This window comes from Ursus americanus, chromosome 2 (genome assembly GCF_024610735.1).
Source record: "Ursus americanus isolate L20-20 chromosome 2, mUrsAme1.1.p, whole genome shotgun sequence".
In the NCBI taxonomy this organism is placed as follows: domain Eukaryota; kingdom Metazoa; phylum Chordata; class Mammalia; order Carnivora; family Ursidae; genus Ursus; species Ursus americanus.
In genome coordinates, this window is record NC_142128.1 from 3,630,314 (window position 1) to 3,639,063 (window position 8,750).

At 51.4% G+C, this 8,750-nt stretch overlaps 1 long non-coding RNA gene across 1 annotated transcript; it reads right to left on the reverse strand.

Annotated features, from left to right (window-relative positions):
- Positions 1-5,042: 5,042 nt before the first annotated feature.
- On the reverse strand, positions 5,043-7,334 carry LOC148110457 (uncharacterized). Its single transcript, XR_015726672.1, has 2 exons — positions 7,223-7,334; positions 5,043-6,732 (listed from the first exon to the last, which is right to left on the reverse strand). It is a non-coding gene; the product is annotated as an uncharacterized LOC148110457 (long non-coding RNA).
- Positions 7,335-8,750: the final 1,416 nt, after the last annotated feature.

Below are 8,750 nucleotides of genomic sequence, written 5' to 3' on the forward strand. Positions count from 1 at the left end.
CCTGGGAGCTCCCGCTGCTGCTCTATTGAAATCTCGAGTTGGTTCCCTATTAATCACTCCCTTTGGTGCCTCGGAGGCCTAAAAGAGTCAAACAAAACCTCTTTTCTAAGCAGGAAGAGCTTTACAGAGGCCTGAGCAGAAAGATCCCCCCACAGATCTCCAGTATAACACTAACAAGATGCTGGGGCCTCCCAGACTCACACAAACAAACGAGACTCGCTGCCTGGCTGCTGAGAGGATGTGCGATGTGCCCAGTTCCCCCGTGTGCCCCACAAGGCTCCACGCAGGAGGCGGGACCGGTGAGCGAGCGCTCTTGCCAGCATGCAGCCCTCTTCGTTATTTTAAAAACCAAAAAAGACCCAATTAAATGATTTTTTTAAAGCAGACACATACTAGGAAGATGGGAGAGGGGAAAAAATTCCATTTCACTCCCTCCCCTGACATAACCTTGAGTCTCAACTCCCGTGTCTGTCTTTTCTTCTGCTGCCGCCATCCTGCATTAACCAAGAAGGACTATCGCGTTATTCCTTATTCTGTAGATACGAGGTTGTGCTTCTCGTTTTAGACAGACACACCAAGGCCAAGCAGCGAGCCATCATTCACCGAGACGTGTCTTCATTTCCCAGGGAGCAGGCCTGTTCTCTGTGGGCAGCCTTTGGATTGTCCTGTTGCAGAGAGAAATGGCTTTTTTGTCCAGATGCTGTGGCCCCTATCAGGCACAAGGAGCAACTGTCCTGGATTTTTATGCCTCTGCATGGAAGCCCATTCTTTTTCATAAAAATTTAATTAAAAAAAAAAAGGAGAAAGAAAGAAAGATAGGGGGCAAAGCCGGCTTAAAGAACACTGGAGTGCCATCCGTTCGCATGAGGACAGAAGTCCATTCAAAACAAGTGCATCATATTAGCTTGGAAAATCGGACTAATAAAGAGACAACAATTCATTGGAAAGGCATCATCCTTGGCCCAGCAATAGAGGGAGCGTACTTCAAAGTATAGAATTTGGCACACCTCGGATACAGCGGCCGTCTTGTGAATATAAAACAGGCTTGGTGCAGAGGACAGGAAGGATGCGGTGGGGGAGACATGTAGCGTCCTGGCGCTGGGTGATCAATAGGGCACTTCAACCAAGGGGGCAGCAAAAATACTACACCTGAGAAACAGATTACGCGGCTTCATTTGTGTTGGGCAAGGCCTCCTTGCTCCTTAGAGGTTAACAGAATTAAACGACTGGAACGTACCCATGTTCAGAGCATGGACAGTCTAACCTAGCCTGCACCGTGATCAGCTAGCAGGGGAATCCTACCCGGACAGTTAACAAGTACTTCTGCAACCTCGCTGTGGTGAGGTTTTGTGGGTTTTTTTAATTAAAAAAATGACACTTTTAACAGGAGAGATGATTATGTTAATGGTTCTCCAGTGCTTCCTAAGGATCCATCATACCAGTTAAGGGAAGAAATCTCCGGCACAGTGGGGGCCAACTCACCATTATTCCAGCGCTCAGGCACTTGATGGCTCATTTTTTTGAAAAATGCCACTAATAATTAGAGAGTTTTATGTTTCGCTTTACGGTTTGTAGCACAAATCAATGCACAGGGCTCCCCCCGACCCCCCGTACACACACAAATCAGACACGGTCCTCCCACCCCATCCTCCTTGATACAGGCTTTCTCTCCCCCCAGCTGAAGAAAAGACCAGAAGGCGGCTAAGCCTCTGACCAACCCTCACAATGCAGCACATGAGAACGGCGAGTCATGTGGGCACTTAGGTACCCCACTCCCCGCTCCCCCCCAGTCCTTCCCAAGCCAGATTTACGGTGTTTTGCAAAAAGTCATTGATCAATGCATTTACTCTGCACTTATTTAAGATGATGTCAACTAAGAACCTTTGATGACATGGGGAAATACCATGTAAAGTGAAGTGACGTGGAAAAGGTAAGCTAGGAGACAGCGTGCGTGCACACGTGCGCTCAGGGAAATGCGCCCAACTATTGAAAGTCGTCACTGGTGAGATTAGGCATGCAACTAGTTTCTTTTTTGTAATTATTTTCTAATTTTCTCAAATGAACATATATTGCATTTCTAAGCAATTTTTGCGTTTTTTACATGCATTTTTTACAACGGAATGTAACACACTGGAATGGCTCTCCGGTATTCTCCGCCCCCCCCCCCCAACCATGCCATCTTTTTCTGACAATTGATTTCTGTGGCCCATTCAGATCCCCTTTACTTCATTCTTGCCGTGCTGGCTTGTTGCTTGGTAACAGTCCTTTTTACTGATTGCTTGTTTCTCGCAGGCACTCGCCAGTGATGCTGCTGCGACATGATCTTCCGTCCAGGGGTCCAGGGCCATAAACAAGACCGTCTAACCTCCTCAGTTATCACACCTTCCACCTTGCGAGACGTGAGTACCACTGCCAGCTTCCCCAAATGTTGCATTTCGTTAATGTCCCAGCAAGAACAACACCTTGAGGATGCGAGGGTCCTAGTTTTTCATTCCACGCCCAGGCGTGAAAATCTCTCCTTTGAACCCACCCCTGATGGGCCGCTGGTCCTCAGGGTCTGTTCTTTGCCCTGTCGTGGCAGATGCATTCTGGCAGCCTACCTAGCGGCCCCTCCCCACTTGCCAGGAGAACCCAGGTTTTGTCCAGATACCCACCTCCTCTCCGCTGCAGGAGAAGTGGGGCCCAACTCTTAAGAGAGGATCACGACTGAGCTATCAAAAGCATGGTGGGGGTCAGACGACCCAAGAGAAAAACAGGTAAACAGCTTGCACAGGCATAGCACACACGAGGCAGTCTGGACGGCCAGGAAACTTGTGAGACAGGTGTTCTAACCCATCAGCAGTCACCCAAGTACCTATTTCAACCACGGTGAGGTATCTTTGTGCCTTCCAGGCTGACAAAAATTTAAAAGTCTGACTGAGCCAAGTGCTGGCAAACAGAGAGAGCAAGGGGAGCTGGAAGACACGGGGGGGGGGGGGTTGCAGATTGCTACAAAGGCTTCTGGAAGTAGCTTGACATTATCTGGGAGATTTGAATTTTGCATATCAGGTGACTCCGAGTGTACTTCCAGATACATAACTGAGGAGAGTGGTTCTTCTGTGTCCGAGTCCCCTGGGGGGCTTCTGGGCTCCACTCCCAGAATTTTGAGTCCGAAGGTCTGGATGGGACCCCAGAATCTGCATTTCTAACAAGTCCCCGGGTACTGCCGACACCACTGCTCTGGAGACCACGCTTCGAGCAACAGCTAGAGAGGTGTGTGCTCACGGGCTCCGGGATACAGAGACGAGACGCGCTCTTGGAGTCACTGCTGAAAACCTCCATCCACAGCTGAATGAATGAAGTATGGCGTACGCATACAGCGGACTAGTAGAAAGCATCGGGAATGAACGGACCAACACCGCTTGCAAATATGGATGCATCATCCGAACAATTTGAGTGTAAAATGCCAGACACAGAAGACCCTCCACGGTATTGTTCCGATCAGAAGAAGCTTAAAAACAGGCAAATGCAGCCCACGATTCAGGGCTGCGGGCATACATGATAAAACTCTAAGGAAAAGCAAGAAAACACCACCGACGTCGGTTTTCTCCAGGGCGAAGGGAGGGTGAGTGGTGTGACCAGGGAAAGTGTGCTGGTTATTAAGTGATGGCCTCCTGGCTCCAGACCCATCCTTCTCCACTGCACTCGGCTTTGTGCTGTTGCATCTGGGAGCTGCTCTCCACACACTTCACACTCAGCCTGCCGGCTGCTCTTCGGGTCTTCCCATAGGCAACACTAGACAACACCCACAAGGCTGGAAGAGGGCGGAGGAGCCTTCTCCTTCTGGCTCCTTCCCTTTGGGTCTCTGCTTGTTTCCTGTTCCTGTAAGCGCTGTCCTAGGGAGGCTCCTTTACCCCCGTTCCTCCGCACCTTACGGCAGCACCTGTCTGCTATTCTTTTGAGAGACAACTCACTGAGACCCCTCAGAATCACCAGCACCAGCCAGCCCCCGCCTCACACACCAGACTTTCCACTGCTCCAAGCTCCTGGGTTCCCACAATTCCAACCTCGTCACGTTGTCCCCTGGGGTCATATGCACTTCATTTTGTTACCACCTCCAAGAGGCACTCAGAGTTTGCTCTTTACCCTCCGGTTACCTAGCTCACAGCCCTGTGCCTAGTACGCAGTTCCTTACATCAAGTTTTGTCTGTTAAAGTAAGTCGGTGGCTCTTGTCTTCACGCTCGATGCTTCATGGTTGCCTCTAGAATTGAGCCCACATCCCATGGAGCAAGAGGGGCACAGGCAAAGGGGACACACGCTGGCCAGCGGCCTTGCCGCTTTCAAAGAACCTGCTTGGAGGATGGCCAACCGTTCCAGTTTGTCCAGGACTATGGGGTCTCCCCGGAAGCAGGACCCTTGTCGCTACACCCAAGAAAGTCTAGGCAGACTGCAACGAGCCTGTCATCCTGAGCCCTGTGACCCCTACTCAAGCACATTCACCACAGTGACATTATACGGCCGCCCCTGGCCCTCAAGGACAGCGGGGGCCTGTCGTGTTCCGGCGGGGCTCAGGCCCATCCCAGGCAAAATCGGAGTTGTGCGAATTAGGAGGAAGTGCAGAACAGATATGGAGAAGGCTGCCAGTTCTGCCCTGGTAATTCCAGACTGTGACCATGAACCACCCTGTGCCATCGCCTGTGAGCGCATGACGGCCAGCAGCTCTGGGACCAGAGCCAGGACTTCCCACGATGGCCTTCCGGGGGACCCAAGGCCTGATCTCCTCGTTGGACCACCGCTTCACTTCTGGCGTCCTAGAGAGGAGAATTCTCTTCCCCCTGCAGCGTTGTAAATCTTCGATGGTGAATTCAAGTCTGTAGGTGAGGGGCTGGGCTCTAAAGCCGCCCACCCACGGGGGGTAGCTGCTGAGTGCTGTGGTCACCAAAGAGAAACGTGGAGGCTTTATGGAAGTTCCATTTGTCTCTCTGGGTGCGGGGTCAAGCATGGCTTTTCCAAGTGGGAATCAGGACTTTACATTCTTCGTTTTGAGAGAGGTTCAGGGATCTTGGGTCCCATACTCTTTTTTTTTTTTTTTTTTGTATCTTCTGTTTATTTGGTGCTTTTCTCAGACGTATCATTTTATTCTAGGTTTATTCTAAATATCCTTCAGGACCTGCATTGGCTACTCTTGGCATGGTAAGAAAATGCTTGCCGGGGAGGATTTCAAACCTGGTAAGCGAATATGCCCGCTCACTTCGAATTCAGCAGCTAGCCGCCCATTCTCCACAGCGCTGATAAACGTAAAAAGAGGGAAGCAATGATGTCTTACAGATTTAATCCTTTTCGATTAGCGTAAGCTCTGTAAGACTCTCTTAGCCAGCTTGTTTTTCCCTTTGAAGCCTTGATCGGGCAAACCGTGGAGGGGAACTATGACCGGTGGGTACCGGACAGCCGGGGGATGCTGGGGTGTGTGTGCTCACGTGCGTTCCGTGGCCTCCCCCTGCCACATCAGCAAAGGTACACGCGGAACAGAAGGCCCCGTCCCGTCTGCTTCCAATGACCCCGGCGCGGAGTGCGTCTGGTCCAGCCACATTTTTGATAAATGGCTGGGAGTTGGGCTAGAAGCCAGGGCTTCTCGAATTCCATTTCCTTCTCTAGGCTACAAATTTCTTCACGGATGTGGGAAGCTGCGTTCACTGTTTCCTTTTCTCCCGCTTCAAAACAGGGACTGTGGTCATGTGTGTTTAGAGGCGAGTGAGAAACAGGCCGCGCCGTCCTATTTCATTTTGTCTCGCTGCTTTTGGCTCCGTCTTCTTCCCCGTTCAGACCTCAGGGGATTTTTGGTTGCACTCTTACACTTGGGTCTGTGTTTTTATGTTAAGCTTGAGCTCCGATAATAACTGTGGGTTGAAACATGAAATTAGTGACCGTTGGCCACAGTTGACCTTTCTGGAATGGCAGTAGGGTGATTCGGCCCGATGATGAGTAGCAAGACTGAGATCTGGCTTACCTGCCACGTGCTGCCCCAGGTCTTCTACGCATAGGACCCCCCATCTAGTCCAGAGGTTTACAGGAAGTGGGGAAACTGAGGCAGGGGGTGGGATCGAGTGACTTGCCCAGGGTCATGCAGGTAGTAAGTGTGGGAGACGCAGCTGAGGGGATTGTCCACGCACCCACTGCACCTGCGTGCCGTCGGCTCTCCTAACCTCAGGGGCAGAAGCATATTGTCACCTGCGTGGGTGACGGAGCATTTTGTAGGAAGGATTAAGGGAAAACTTTTTGCCGATGTATTTTAGAAAATTCCCCTTCAACTAATAAATTTCAGCAATTGGCAAGGAGCAGGGGGTACAAAGAGCCCACGTGGGTTTAACAACACCCTGTCTGGGACCTAAAGTAGCCGCGGCCCTCAGATGACCCCCTTCACCTCTTTAAACCTCTTTTCACTTTTCTGAGCTGTCAGACGGGGCTGGTGGTCATGCTTTCACGGGGTCGCTTAGAGGGTGAAATAAGACAGGCAAGGTGCCTAGCACAGTGCCTGGCATACAGCAAGAGCTCAGTAAATGTTAACGGAAATGAAGTATGATGCAGCAAATTGCCAAGGGAAGAGATCTGCTTCTGGGACTCGTCTGGTTAATTTTTCACCAGCAGCTTCAGTGGGCTGGGACGAGACACTTCGAGCCTGAGTCTCCGTCCTTCCAGCTGTCGAACCAGGACAACACCTTATGAGGCTGGATGAGAAGGCGAAGCTGCAGGGGCTGTGGAGAAGACCGTACACGTGTAGGTATGAGTGAGACGCCGAAAACCATGAGACTGGGGCCCCAACCCGCCCTATCTGAAGGGTAGCCCCCTGTTTATAAATAGATGTGATGGCACTTCCCTCCGTTGTTGGCATCTGCTAGCAAATCAGATCGAAAGAAAACCCCACAAATGACTTTGCACAGGACAGAAGCAAAGTATTGTTTGAAGACGTGAAGACATGATCCTTACCGTGACATGGGCAGGATATTTCCTGATACCTAAATCTTTATCTTGTTGTGTCTGCATTTATTTCTGGAAGTAGTCCAGCCTTGTGTGCCCCTGTGTTGGGGCAGCTGGGCTTGCTGAACTAGAAGCACCAGGTTCCAGGTTGGGGGGGGGGGGTTGGCGCCGCTAGAGCCTCTGAGGACGGAGGGGAGGGAAGAGTTCCCAGGAGGGGCACTCAGGCCGCCCCGAGCTGCCTTTTCTTCTAAAGTTCTCCCTTCTTACCCGTTTGCCGGGCACGGAATCATTCCTCGTGGGGTCCGCGGTCTGAGGCTTTCACGGAGAGCCAGGCTTGTGGTTCACCCACATTGTCCCGCACTCCAGTGCTCCATCCTCGTGAGCGCTCGCCGTGCTTGACGGCAGGAGTCTACCAGTTAAAAAAAAAAAAAAATCAGCCCACTTGTTGATAGACAGATGGGTCACTTCCAGTTTGGGTTTTATGAATAATTCTGCTGTAAACATTCACGGAGAAGTCTTTGGCGTGTGCGTTCATTTCCCCCGAGCGGATTCCTCAGGGTGGAAGTGCTGGGTTGCACCCCGAGTGTATGTTTAACTTTTCCCTAGACTGTTTTCCCAAGTGAGGACTGGCTGCAGAAGGCCGTGAGGGAGCGGTTTGGGCGGCGGAAACATTCTAAACAATATTGGAAGACTGGATGGGACTACAGTTCGTCAAACCGCGCACTCACGGGGTGAATTTGATACGGAGATTCTCCCCGTAAAGCTGTTAAAACATGAGAATCTGAACACCGGCCAGAAAGCTGGTCGTATTATGGCATTCTTGGGATTCTTTTATGGGTGATAATATCGTCATGTGTGTGTGTGTTTTTAAACAAACTCGTCTTCTGGACATACACACGGAGTTACAGGAAGTGATATAATGCCTGAGATTTGCTCTGAAATAATTCAGGAGGATTTGGGTGGCTTATAGATGAAACAAGCCTGACCCGTGTTGATCCTCGTGGAAGCTGGGTGACGGGTCCGTGGAGATTTATTTTCTCATTCTGTCCTCTTTCGTACATGTTTTATGTGTTTCCATATTTCCAAGTTTGCAAAGATGAACTGAAGAATCTCTCAGAAGAGCTGAGCTGGCCTCCTCCAGTGGTCACTGACGAAATCAGGCTGGAATGAGGCAGTGGATGCATATTGTTTCTGCCTGCTCAGCACACCCTCCCCCTCCTGCGAACAGTGGCCAGACTTTGCTTTGAGGAAGGGCGGCCTCTGCTTGCTTCTTCAGGGTCTGCCCACCTTTGGCCCACACCTGGGCCCAAAGCCCCTGCCAGCCAATCAGCCACGGTCTCCTGGGAATTCCTGCCCGGCTCGGCTGGTGGCTGGTGTGGGATGGTGCAAGAAGGGGAGAAGCCTGAGCTGATCGATCCTCACAGGCCCCCGCCGCCCCTTCCCCAAGAGAGCAGCCTTGGGGTACTGCTGCTATAAATCCCCATGGCAGCTGACTCCGGCCCTTTTCGGAAACCTGGATCTTGGCTTTCTTTGGTTCTGTGAACTGCCCAGCAACACGCCGATAAATTCCCTTCTTGTTTAAGTTGGCCAGTGTTGGTTTCCGGGGCCGAAGACCGAAGCACCCCAGGGCAGACACAGCGCACGGCTCGCCAGGCACTCTGCATGTTCCCGCGGCGTCTGCACCTCCCTTCCGAGGCAGATTCAGCTACGGGCGCAGGCCGCTTGGACGCTGCCACTTGCACAAGGCGATCCAACCAGTAAGAGAGGAAGGAATGAATACACACCACATAGAGAC